Source organism: Mustela putorius, unplaced genomic scaffold (assembly GCF_011764305.1).
Source record: "Mustela putorius furo isolate JIRA1106 unplaced genomic scaffold, ASM1176430v1.1 tig00000592_pilon_pilon_pilon, whole genome shotgun sequence".
Taxonomy (NCBI): domain Eukaryota; kingdom Metazoa; phylum Chordata; class Mammalia; order Carnivora; family Mustelidae; genus Mustela; species Mustela putorius.
This window is the reverse complement of record NW_025421426.1, coordinates 3,739,577-3,753,687: the sequence shown is the minus strand read 5'-3', so window position 1 is coordinate 3,753,687 and position 14,111 is coordinate 3,739,577.

Genomic DNA, 14,111 nt, shown 5'->3' with positions numbered 1-14,111 from the left:
AGCGTGGAGGGGGCGCATCGCCAGCAGCATGGGCAGTGTGGCTGGAAACCACAGGGGACAGAGTGCAGTGTCCGGGGGCTGGTGGGTGGAGGGGGACCCTGCGAGAGAACCGCCGGCGGGGAGGGGAGCCTCCTGGCTGGCTTCGAGCTTACTTGAGGGAGCGGCTGGCTTTGGGTGTGCTGGCGTGGCTGGCTGAACCACGTGTCCCGGAGTCGCCTTCTATGGAGAGCCACCAAGGATCCGGTATGAGATCTGGGGCCCTGGGGCTTGCCTGCTGGATCGCCTCCTTGGCCTGAGGCAGCGGCAGGGCCTGCCACTGCTCCCCCTTCCCTCGGTGGCCGGCTCTCTCAGTCTCTGCGCTTCTAGGCCCGGTGCGTGTTCTCGCCCGCGGTGGAGGGCCTGGCCACTCCCGGACAGCCTTGTCCCTGCGGTTAGGGACAATGGGAACTGAGGCAGGTTTCAGTCTGTCCGCATGAGCCCCAGATCATCCTGGTGGCTTTTAGTTTTTTCACCCTCTTCCTCACTTTCCATCTGTCTTCCTCACTGCCTGCCCTATGGACCTCGAGCTCCAGCACCTGACATGGAGACAGTAGCTCTTTGGGGACGGAAAATGTCACCTGCTCCCATGAGTGCTGGCAGTGAGGACCCTGAAATAAATACAGATGTACCTGTGTGCATTCACACCTGTGTGTGTATACACACCCACACACACACACACACAACAGACACACACATCATCTATATATTTCTCTGATTCTCTTCTCTAACATTTTACCATACGTTGGGTGTTTTATTTTTTTCTTTAAAATGACTTTTCTTTTCTTTCTTTTTTTTTTTTTTCAAAGATTTTTAATTTATTTATTTGATAAATCACAAGCAGGCAGAGAGGCAGGCAGAGAGAGAAGGGGAAGCAGGCTCCTTGCTGAGCAGAGAGCCCGATCCCGGCCTCGATCCCAGGACCCTGAGATCATGACCTGAGTTGAAGGAAGAGGCTTAACCCACTGAGCCACCCAGGCATCCCCGTTGGGTGTCTTTTAAGTAACAGAAGTTTTTTCCTTGCTGTTCTGGAGTCTGGAATTCTGAGGACAAGGTGCCAGCCCAGTCAGGTTCCGGTGAGAGCCCTCTCGGGTGGCACACCATCCACTTCTCCTTGTCTCCTTACAGGGCAGAAAGAGAGTGAGCTCGCTCAACGGCCTCTTGTTTGAAGGACATTAATCCCATTCGTGAGGGTGCCATCCTGTGATCTAATCACCCCAAACACCATCACACTGGGATTAGGGTTTCCACCTGTGAATTTGGGATCAGACCATGACAAACACTGACCAGAACAGGCAACACCGTTCTTGGTGATGCCACTGAAACTGACCAGGGGTGGGGAGAATTCATACCTTGATCGTACTCTTCTCCCTCACTGAGCTGTCCTGTGGACACACCCCTTTAAGGAAACCCATCCAAAGGCAGAAGGTCAGCCTCTTGGAGCCCAAGAGAAGATGGAGAAGAGTAGAGAGAGAATCTAGAGGAGCAAAGCATCTCTAGGAAAATGTCCACCCTAAGGGCATTTCTTGAGGTACGTTTACTTGAGATAAATTAAATTCATTCATTCAGTCATGAGTTCCACCGACAATGACTCAATACCCGTGTGCCAGGCACCGCGGTAAATGCCGGGACATGCACACACAGACTAATTCTAATGTGGTAGGTAATTTATTGGGTATCACTGTGTATTTTATTCTCTCTGCTGTATTTCCCCTGCCATGTGAAGGAGGGAAACCGAGACTTTGAGTTTGCCTGGTTGAATTTCAACAAGTCTGTTTAAATGCCTCATTTAGCATTTTACGGCAGCTTGTGTGCAGTAGGGCCAAAGGCAAAACTTTCCAAGTTTAAGTTTTGGAAAATCTACAGTTGTTTGAAGGGTATTGCATCGGGTGGGTAGAGATGAGAACTTTCGGGAGGTGGAGGTAGGAGCCCGCGGATGAGAGGAAGAGAAGTTGGGGAGCATCCTTGGAGCTGGTAAAGGGGATTTGCTTTTGCTTTTTGCTGGTCTGATGGGTCAGATGCTCTACTGCAAAGTCCCAGGCAGTGGCTAAATCTTAGAGGGGACATCTGTGGCGCTCTACAGATACAATTTTTTTGGAGGAAGTGTGTGTGTGTGTATGTATTTTGGGGGGGGCACAACGTATATCGGTAGTGACAACTATTATCCCAAAACCAAAAATCCCTTTTCTGAATGTTCTGCGCTGTGTCCACCCCCTTGGGGTTCTTGCATGATCCCAGAGAGCCTAAGAGCCCCTCCCAGTAACTAAGATTGAGTTTCTCACCAGCCCAGGAGAGGGGGCTTGAAGCAGATTAAGCTTAATCTCCAGAAATACAGAAACATCACATTTGGGGGGCATCTGGGTGACTCAGTTTGTTAAGCGTCTGATGACTTGATTTTGGCTCAGGTCATGACCTCAGAGTCCTAGGACTGAACCCTGTGCTGGGCGGTCTGCTCAGCAGGGAGTCTGCTTGTCTCTCTCCCCCTCACCTCTGCCCCTGCACGTGGGTACATGCACTCTCTCTCTCAAATGAATAAATAAATCTTAAAAAAAAAAAAAAAGAAAAAAAAGAAGGCAACTATATATATATTTATTTTATTTTTCCTCTGATCAAGGTCTTTTTTTTAAAAAAATTTCTTTTCAGTGTAACAGAATTCATTGTTTATACACACACACACACACACATGCAAAAAGATGGTGATTTAAGCTTTACATTGTGGAGATAAAGTGGGATATTCAAATACCCACCTATACAGAATGGATATATAAATCTTGAAATACCTACAGGATAGAATTTTATATATCCATAAGAAATCATTGTTTATGAATTTCAATTGTGTAGTAATTACAGTATAATGTATAAACATCCAGATATAATATTCTTAAACATTATTGTGTGAAAAACAATACATGTAAAAGAGGAAAATATGTTAATATTAAATATCTTCTATTTTGGGGGGGGGGGAGAAATACCACATTTTGTGTATTGGGTGTTACTGACTAAAATTTGTATATCCACCACAGTGACGTTGATGGAAACTACTTTTCCAGAATAGCAGTATATGCAGTGTTATGCTGGATCTTTTTACCCTTTAATTCATCTGTCTATCCAGTGAATACATGTCAGGCACCTATTTGTATCAGACTCTGTTCCTGGAACAGTGCTTGGCACTGAGGTTATAACGGTGAGCAAAGTCGACCGAGCCCCTCATGGAGCTTAAATAAGGAAACAGATCTGAATGAGGTGGAGGAGAGAGCCATCTGGGGTCGGGACAAAGAACGTTCCAGGCTGAAGGAAGAGCCAGGACAACGCTCTGAGGCTAGGAGGCTAGTGTGGCCGCAGGGAGGGAGGCAGACGGTGGTAGACTCAGGTCAGCGCGATGGGGAAGGGAGATGGGGGTCGGCGGCTTTGGATCTGGTGAGGAAGACAGACCTGTAGACCTGTCAAGGACTGGGGAGCGTCTGGCCTTGTCCTCCCTATAGACTAACAAGTGAGATCACCACGGTTCCAGAGGCTCTGGCAGAAGACTCAAGTCCCCAGAGTCAGAGACAGTGAATGGGTTTCATTACTCAGCGCAGCAGCCTGTGTGAGCTTTGTGTCCCCTTCGGTTCCCTTGGCCCTCGAGGTCCATGGGGGCCAAGACCAACGGCCCAGGTAGATTTATATGCGTAGTGTTTGCAGCACAGCCAAGGAACCCCCAGCTTAGGCAACTTGATCTTTCATAAGGGAGCTGCTAGCAGACTTCCAGTTTTGCCCTGGAGGAGGACATCATCTTTACTAGGCTGGCCAGGAAGCAAATCTGCCCTCTGCCCGGAGGGCGCTACTATTTCTGTCTTCCAAGGCCACCTGCTGAATGAACATCCTGGAAAAGATAGTCCAGAACAAAAGCTGTTAGGGCCTCTGCCCACAGGACGTGCAGAAACATGAAACGTGAGAAACCCATGGAGAGCTGCTTCCCCAAGAAGACAGAGTTAGCGAACCCTAAACTCGATTAGCACTTTGATTGGGCCGGGTTAAGTAACGCAGTTCCTGTTTTCCTGATTGTTCAGACTCCAGAGGGAGGCAAGAGGACCATTGATCATCAGAGGTGAGTGGAAGAGTCCTCGGGGAGAGGAAGAGGGTCAATGAGGCCGTTTTTAGGTTAGCAAGTTTCAAAATTCACTGGTCGTCTTTCAACAAATACTTCTTCAGTGCCTGCTATATGTGGCAGGTGTCCCTGGGGCTACATTCGAGATACAAAAAGGAAGGGTGAGCCAAAGGTCCACAGGGCAGGCCACAGTGGGGGCCGAGCTCAGGAGGCCAAGTCTGTTGTCAGACAGATTTCTCAGCCGGGTGCAAGGCAGAGGCACCTGGGCACACCCCAGAATAATTCAAAATCTCCGTGCCTGAGGCTGAAGCATCTGGATTAGTTTAAAAACAATGTCCCTGGGAATTCTGAGATGCAGCGGGGGTTGAGAATACCGCCTTGGACGAGCGAGAGGGCAACAGGTTCCTCCTGGCCAGGCTGCTGGTGTGACATCACAGGTTGCTTCGGATCTGATGGGGTTTCCAACAGGAGCTGCTGCTTCCCCTGAGTTTCTGTTATGAGGGCCCAGTGTCCTCTGAGGTGGGACACATTTCTGTACCCTTAGGATGAGTTCTGAAGCCAATACAGCATTCATTCTTCTTTTTTTTTTTTTAAGATTTTATTTATTTGACAGAGAGAGATAGAGAGAAAGAACACAAGCAGGGGGAGTGGGAGAGGAAGAAGCAGGCTTCCCCCTGAGCAGGGAGCCCCATGTGGGCCTTGATCCCAAGACCCCAAGCAGAAGGCAGACGCTCAATGACCAAGCCAGCCAGACTCCCAGGATTCGTTATTCTTGATACAGGAAGAGGGAAGCAATTGTTCTTTACCCCAAGGTCTGGCCTGGGCGGGTGTTAGTACATTTTGGGCTTCCACGGTATCCCAGGATTTGTGTATCGCCGGTGATTGATATTTGCACAGACATCGGATCAGGAATAAAAACAGACTTTTGAATCAGAGGAATGTGGCTTTGAAATCCAGCTCCGCCTTTACTGGTTCTGTGAACTTTTCCAGCTTTCCCACCTTTTCTGGGGTCAGTCTCCTGCTCAGCACGGAGAGGAGGCTCCTACCTCCTAACAGGTTTGTTTGGAAGATGAGATGAAACAAGATACCTAAGGTTTAGAACTCTGTTTTACTATATAGTTAGGACTCAACATATTTGAAAATTTTTATTACCTCACTTAATCCTCAAAAGGACCCCTGAACCATAAATCTGCATTTTTTTTTTTTCCGATGAATCTGGATCTCAGCGTAAGTAAGAATATGGAAGTAGAAAAGCAGGTCCTTGCTTTTGAGGAGCTTATAATTGAGAGGATAGGACCTCTTTGGAAAGAATTATATGAAAATAAACCCAGATAATGACTCAAAACTCTATTAGAATGATACTCTACTGAGTACATTGGAATAGCGTGTAGAAGATGAAATTGAAGAGCATATAATTTGTAGATTTCCAAGCTCAGACCCAGTTACTCTGGTCTGAGCCAGAAATCTTCTATTCAACAGACAGACAGCCCCAGATGTCTCTGCAACCACATTTAATGTGTGAACGACACAGAAAGAAACAGTTTGAGAAATTCCCATCTGGGGCAGCTTCTTGGAAGAGGTAGGCTTTGAACTGGGTCTTAAAATCTAGGTAAACCATGGATGGGCAAAGGAGACAGGAGAGAGTATTTTTCAAGAGGGAGCAAGTTGTGAGCAGAGCTCAGAAGACAAGAATGGATCATATTTGCAGAACTAACCATGTTAATATACATAGTAATTCAAGTTTATTGGTTTTGCTGGACTTTAATAAGGTAAGTATTTTCTCATTTCCATGACCTTTTTCTGGCAAAGAAACTTAATTAACAAACCTTTCATTTCTTGAAGGTCTTCTCTCCAACAACCCCACATCAGTTTTGCTGAGCACCACACTATGGTGTGTTTGGATATTGATATTCTATCTAAATTATGCAGACAGTGAATTTCTGAAAGTCAGGCAGGGATGAGTATTCTCTTGATCAGTGGTGAGGGGACACAGAAAGCTCCAGGAAGTTAAAACATCCCCAGGATGTGCAATTTGGGATAGATTCCACTGAGAGCCTGGAGTGAAGGTGTCAAGCTCAGTCATGAGTTAAAAACATGCCCCACCCTCCTGAAGTTTGTCCTGTTTTGGTTGTTTTAATTAGAGAGGGAATCTCCTGTACAATGTTAAAAATTAGTGGCCACAATTTAAGAAAATGGAATTGCAAAAAAATAGGATTTCCTATTTGTCTTGAAAAGTTGGAAGCTTGGTATATCCTGGGGGGGTACTGTTGTCTGCAAGTATCAAGTAAAACCTTACATAGACTGGCTTAAACTGTAAGGATTTGTTATCTTATATAAAACAAGCTCCAGAGGTTGGCCAGATGTGGTGTTCCAGGGATCTGGTCCAGATGTCCCAGGCGCTGTATGGCAAGATGGCAACAGCAGTTTCTGGCATTAGAGTAAGATACAACTCTGTCCAGAGGAAGAAAGATGATCTCTTCTAATTTCTTTGGAACTCTGAACATCGAACTGGCCTTCCTTTATGTCTCCTTGGCTAGAACTGGGTCACACACATGCTCCTATGCTAATTACTGGCAAGGTAAACAGAATTCTCTCAACTGGCTTAGACGACCAATGTTCTAGACCTGGAGGATGCAATGGGAGAAGGGGTCATCTTGGGGGAGGAGGGTTACATACACAAGGAGAGGATGGGAATTGCAAGGCAGTCAACGGTATCCATTACAACTTGACATTGTAGGTTTCATACTTCCTCTTGGCAGAAGTTGGCTAGAGCTGGTGTCCGTTGCTCCATTTAGAGGGCTCATAGAGTCTTCCATTTGTCATATTATTATTATTTTTTAAAGATATATTTATTTGAGAGGGAGAATAAGCAGGGGGAGAGGTGGAGGGAGAGAGAAATTTCTTGAGCAGACTCTGTGTTGGGCTTCATGCCCAACACGGGGCTCGATCCCACAACCCTGAGATCATGATCTGAATTGAAATCAAGAGTTGGCTGCTTAAACACCCAGGCACCCCACCCCCAATATTATTTAATATCCTAACTGCCTCAATATTTATTTTATCTTCTTAGCTCCTACAGGCAATTGAATTTGGGATCCCATACGTAAACACTTCAAGTATGCGATTACTTTTGTTAAGTGCTATTGCTCATTGACATCATTTGGCTTAGATAATCAAATAGAGGGATTGCTTAATTGCTCCGCTCTTCCTTTGCCCACTAGATACTGCTTGTCAACCTTCCAAAGGACTTATATCTTCTTTTCTCTTGTGGCCAACTTCCCCTCTCATATCCTACTTTTGATGATACACTGATTCTGTGGGCCACCGGGAAAACCCCAGCAGAAGTCCTAGGTCCCATTCATGTGCTGTAAAAAAGTCCTCAAGAATTTGAGTCTTCAAAAAGCTGCCTCCATAATGAACTAGACTTAGTGAAGAGAGAAAACATACAGTGTCAATCTTGGCTAGTGACAGGGTGCAATTAACCCAGGATCAAATTGCAGCAAGATGGATGAGGCCAGATGGTCTTGTTATCCTAACAAAGGGATTATACAGTCAGTGCCCTTCAAAAGGGAGACATTTTTCCTACATAGAACTCTAGAATGAAAAGAGACAAGGGTGAACTCTTCACAATTTCCAAACAGATATTATAGAGTAGGGAAACTAGTAAATGATGTTTTAAATCATCATTCCATTCCTTAATTGGTGACTGGTAAGGCATACGTACACTGTCAGTTTTGATCGTTCTTGAAGCTGTAGCTCCTAGAAAATTCGAAAAGAATCTTAGCCATGAAAAGCCATGAGGAAATTCAGAAATCTTAGACACAGTGGGGCAAGTAATGCAAAGAAAGTGCACAGAATTGATTTCATTCTTTCAACAGAAACAGTTAAAGCTCTTGTACACATGCTTTTGAGTATCAGGGATATGGTAGCGAGCGATTTGGGTAATGTCTTTGCTCTCTTTAAATGATAGCTGCAAGAGAGTGTTAATAAAGTAAACAACACAGGGAAAATATGATTTCAGAGTGGTGGATGGTCAGAAGAAATGGAGTAGTCTCGTGTTGCACAGTCACAGTAGGAGAATACAAGTAGGTAGTTCTATACTGGTAAATGTTCAGTAAGTGATTTTCTGGGAGACAAAAGCCCTGATTTGAGTGTTGGCCAATTTCTTTGGTGTCAATACTTCCACCATGGTCGATTTCAACTAGCCATGGGAAGGAAGATCCCAGGGAAGAGCTCCCCAGGCAGAGTGGGTATGTTGCAGGTGCAAAGGTCCTGAAGTGGACACAAACTTCACATGTCCTCCAGGGGAAGAGAGAATGTCACAGGGCGAGGGTTTAGAAACTGAAATCATTGGCAGATAAGAGTGCCAGGCGGGATCTAAATCATGTAGGACTTTGGGACCATTTAAATATATTTAGGTTCTATTCTAAATGTCATGAGACATCCTCTGAGACTTGAGCAGGCGATCGACCCTATCTATTTAGTAAGAGTGTATATCACAGTTTCATGGAAGGAATTCAGCAAATGGTTTTCCTAAAGCAGAAAGAGGTGGAGAAAGAGAAATCATATACTTTCACTTTACAGCTTAAGTCTTCACGTACCTCTGTTTGCTCAAAGAAAACACTGTATGTGAACCAGTTAGCACAAAGTCTGGCACACAGTAAGCCCTGGAGGAATGCTCGCTCTTGTGGGTGATGCACTGGGGTCTTCGGACATGGGGCTCAGGAGAGGTCACTGGCACTGGCTAGATCAGAGAGCTGTGGTATCGTAGACGAGGGGCAGGCAGCAGAGCTCAAACTTAAACATGGTGCTGAAGATTGGTTCAAACCAGTCACTGTCTCCAGCTTTGGAACTTAGTTCAGGTTAGATAGATATCAGCTTGACACTTAGCCCTCAGGGATGAGAGCTGGCCAGATTATCAGCCATGTTTAGGTCTTAAACTGTAGTGCATTTATTCATTGCCTCTGATCAAGGACTCTCGTTCAGCTGCCAAAGTGGACTCCATCTGGCACCTTCACACAGGACATCTTAAGTGCAAGGGAATGAAAAGAAGATTCCTTGTGGGTTTTCCCTTTGTGCTATTGTTGATTTCTTTCTTTCCTTTCTTTACTACCCAGTAAGCAGGGATTTTTCACAAGGGGAATGTAGAAATATTTTCATTTGTGTTGGCAGAAACAAGAACATTGATGGTATTAGTAGGTAGGATTTATTGAGTGCTTGCTGCATATTTATGCAGTGTGCAAATGCTTTATGTACGCAGTTAAACTGTATAGCAGCCCTAAGAGGTGGGGACACAGTTACCCTTATTTTACAGATGAAGAAACAGATGCTCATACAGGTAGAGTTGTTGCCCAGCTGAGTCCCCATGGCTAGCTGGTGGCAGAGCTGGGGTTCACCCTGGTTTCTGCAGACCTTTCCCAGCCTCTGACCCTGACCCTAAAATCTATTATGGAAAACACACACCTTTTTAGACTCTGGTCCTGTGTCTTCTGAATTTTGTTCTTTGTGTTGCCTCTTTTTTTGCTGCCATTTCTATGTTCAAGGTCCTCGGGGTTTTCATGATGCCTTCCAATGGGATGTCTACACCTGCCATCTGACCTCTTCAGTGCTATCAAATGAGTAGCTCTAACTTGAACTCTTTAGGAGCAGCTATGGCCATGCTCTTTATTGAATGAGGAGCAGCACTTTCTTTCTGCTTCAGCCCAACAAAGGACTGAGCGCTGGTGTCTTTTTTTCCCCCAGTGGAGGGCTGCCTGCTTTCTGTGTCCCCATCTTGGGGTGCATCCTCTGTGCTACTCCCGTCTCCCAGCAATGATGTTTGAGTTTGCATTTCTGGAAGGTAGGGACTTGGTTGGACGTCTGTCTCTGACTGGACACAATGTCACGAGCTTCTGTTTTTCAAAATCAAATCCAATCCGTTTGTTCTAAGGCCATGCCCTTAGTCGGTGAGCACCTCTCTGTAGGGACTGTCCAGGCCAGTCTGGTGATTCCTGGTTGCTCAACCTGTCTTGGTATCAGTTGGCCCATCTATCAATGAGAGCACAGTGCAGTGTAACTTACAAGGCACCGGAAAATCCTTTACACATTTAACACAGATCTGAGCACAGAGTGAATGTTAGAATGTAGCAAGCAAGGGACAGAATGGGCTTTTCATAGGAAGGGCTCAATTAATGTCAGCTGTCACCTCTTTTACCACCATCATCATCATCACATCTGACCTTACACAGCATACTGCTTGAACATTGCAATGACTAATCCCTATTGGTCAGCGGGTGCAATTAATTGGAAAAACACCAGAAAAAGGCTGGGGAAGGGGGTGGTTCTTAAAGATAGTACTTTGCCAAAAGTTTTATGTATATTCAGTTCTTCTCTAAAACCCATTTTGTAATCGTTGATTCCCATGGTTTTGCACTTAATGATATCTAAATATATTAAATGTATGCCTCATAGAGCTGTCTGAGTGATATAGGATTTTGATCAACCTTCCTTGTGCCGGAAATGAATTGATTCAGTTTAAATATTTTGTCTAAAAGTTATTTGGCCTGGAAAATACCAATCTAATTCCCTTACAAGTAAGAAAATTATAAAGAGAGAGATCTAATCAGTGAGTAGAATATAGCCTTAGAAAATGTGTATCAGCATACCTTAACGAAAGTAGAATAAATCTTGGAACTTTAATATCTCCCTTTCTTGGACCTAAATAGGCCCCTTTGGAAAACTATTTTATTGTTTCTCATTAAATTAGAATTGTGCTGAGGTGCCACTATCTACTGTTTCCTATTATTATTAATGTAAAAAAAATCACTGCATATTCAGCATTTCCCCAGTTAAAGCCAACAGAAAATCTTCTCCACACTTAAGGTTAACTTGGCCCATTTTTAAACAAAGTTCCTTTTTTTTTTTTTTTGTTTACATCTGCATTAAAAGGTAGCAATCCTTTCTAGTGACAATTAAGTAAATTTCATGTATGGGTTTCTCACCCCCCCCCACTCCATTAAATGAGCAGCTCTGGCGGAAGAAGCCCGGAAGGTGTTCCAGAGGAGGCAAGCAGTGTCTCGGTAACCTTAGGAGGGGGCAGTGAACTCTGGCAAATAGGACGTAGGAAGCTTCATTTTTCCAAATGTGGCTGGTTTGATAGTGCATTAGAGACAACACTCTGAAACTCTGGATCCATCAATGAAATGGAAGGTGTTTTAGTTGGTTTGGGCAGATGTAACAGAAAACCACAAACTGGGTGACCTTTATCAATTTATGTGTCACCGTTCTGGAGGCCAGGAGTCCAAGGTCAAGGTGCTGGCAGATTTGGTTCTGGTGAGGGCCTGATTTCCGATCGGGAGATGGCCATCTTCTCATTGCGTCCTCACTTGGCAGGGAGCAGAGAGCGGAGTTCGCTCTCCCAGCTTTTCTCCTAAGGGCATTCATCCTATTCCTGGGGGCACAGCGCCCCTGACCTAGTTACCTCCCAAAGGCTCCACCTCCGGATACCGTCCCTCTGAGCGTTAGATTTCAACATAGGAATTCTGAGGGGACGCAGACCCTCAGTCTGTCATAGAAGGCTTAATGTGGGTGGATACCGAGTTTTTAGACTACTCTGGAGGTTCACCATATTTCTCAAAAATGCTGCACTGGTGTGTCTTATCTGTTCATGAAACAGATGATTAGTGACAAGAGAGGCCGCACTGGTGACCCACTGGGCTCAGCTGGCCCAGCTGTGTGATATTTGGGCCTAGGACTATGTTTTCTTTGGCAGCCGCCTTTGGAGCCTCCTTTAGACCAGGCATCCCTTTCTAGTCCCCTTTCATATTTCCAGCAGCTTCTTGGCCCCTCTAAGTTTTCAACCCCTACGTTAAAAGCAATGACCATTAGGATAGTTCCAGATACTATGATAGGACATAGCTTCCAAGATACAAAAGGCATGAAAAAGGGAGAGATCCTTTATGCCACCCATAAGTGTCACAGCCCTCCTAAGACCGCCAAACCCTTACATGACACCTTGCCCTTTGGCCCTTACCACATGGTCTGCTACTTTCAGCTTGACTCACTGCATGCAAGTCACGTGGGCCCCCTTGCCACTGAAGCCTATGCAACTCCCTCACCTCTTTCTAGTTTTTGCTCAAAGGCTACCTTGTCAGGGTGATTTTCCCTGGCTCTCCTTGATAAATTTACAAGAACTTTCTGTTTTTCCAGCATGCACTAATGCTGTTCCTAGCCTTTTTCTTTTCTTTTTTTAAAAATATTATTTATTTATTTATTTGAGAGAGAGAGAGAGAGAGAGAGAGAGCAGGAACACAAGTGGGGGGAGTGGGGGAGGGAGAAGCAGTCTTCCCGCGGAGCAGAGAGCCTGATGTAGGGCTTGATCCCAGGACCCTGGGATCATGACCTGAGCCGAAGGCAGATGCCTAACGACCGAGTGATCCAGGCGCCCCATCTAGCTTAATTTTCCACCAAAGCCTTTATCATTCCCTGACATGCTGGATACCTTACTTGTTAAATATGCTTCCGATTCACTCATTGTATGTCTCTCCCAAGGTAGACGGTAAGCTTCATGAAGGCACTAACTTTGTCTCACCACGGTCTTCCCAGCCCCTACAACAGGGCAGGCACCTGATAAACAAGTTCAACACTGAGCACAGGAACATAATTGGTGTTAAAAGAGGCCCAGGATGTTATGGGAAATGCAAGGAAGTCAGGGAGGCTGCGTCGTGGAATTTGAGGTTGGGATTGGGAGAGGTGAGGGTTGGGTCGTAATGCTTGTGGACTAGGATGGGGCTCCAAGAGGGGGCCATGGAAAGAGGAGCGACCAGAAGACAGCAGAGGGACAAGACTAGCAGGAATGCTTTGTTTTGCCAATCAAAATAGTATATGTAGCTATTTATGTCCATGAATCTGAGAAGAGGACCTTTTCAAACATTAAAAAAAGGCTAATGAGTCTGTTTGGATGGACTTTTACCAAAAGCCTATGCATTCAGTTGACCCTGTATTTCCCACAAGATACTGGCTTGATTTCAAGCAACTTCATGCCTCAGACAGCTGATTAGAGAAGAAGGTAGGGTTATGAGTCGGTTCAGCGCAATAAGGTCATCCAGATTGGATTCAGATCCCAGCTCCGCTCCTGGCCAGCCGCGTGTCTTTAGGAAAATTACTTAACCTCTCTGACTCTTTATTCTCCTCTGCAAAATGGGATTAAAGATGCCAGTTCAAGGCATTGTGAGCATTAAATTAAAACAAAAATAAACATGTCACATGCGTCCTATAGTAGTAGGTACTAAATAGATGGAAGCTGTATTTATGAGAGCTATCCTGTGCTTTATTCATGATTATGCAAATTAATGCGTTTTATTTTTAAGAATGCTAAAGTTGACTTAATTTTTGCAAGGAAAATTTAACTGAAAATGTAATATTGTGGCTTTCCCCGTCTTTTTTTGTTTTTTTGCTTCCTACACATGCCACTGAATAAAATATAAAATATAAAAAAAAATGATATAAACAATAATATATAAGTACTTGCATTTTGCTTATTAGCATCTCATAGGACTATATTTTATTGCATGAGGGGTCATTATGTCAATGGATGATTTAGAAGATGGGGCCATTTCTATTTCTGCGTCTTGCGTACTTCCCTAATATGGGTGTAAGTTGCCGCTTTGGGGAAAGCGTATCCCTGAGTTGTAGATCAATGCCATAAACGTCTCCCTCTTTTGAGGAGTCAGGTAGATTCTGCTTTGAGACCTGGGGAAGAGTACCTCATCATTTTTTGAATCCTATGAGTGCTCTGGATTACACTTTATTTAATATATACAGCATGTAAATAAGTTTTAGAGGCATAAAAGCTTCAAAACTAAACGAAAAGGAAAATTTAATAACCGGCCGATTTTTAGATTGTGCACTAAATAATCTGCTTTTCATCCTAAGAAAGGGGAGGAGGAAGGCAGAGTTTAATAGACATATATAACAAATTAAAATCCAGTATCTAGGGGGTGTAAATCAC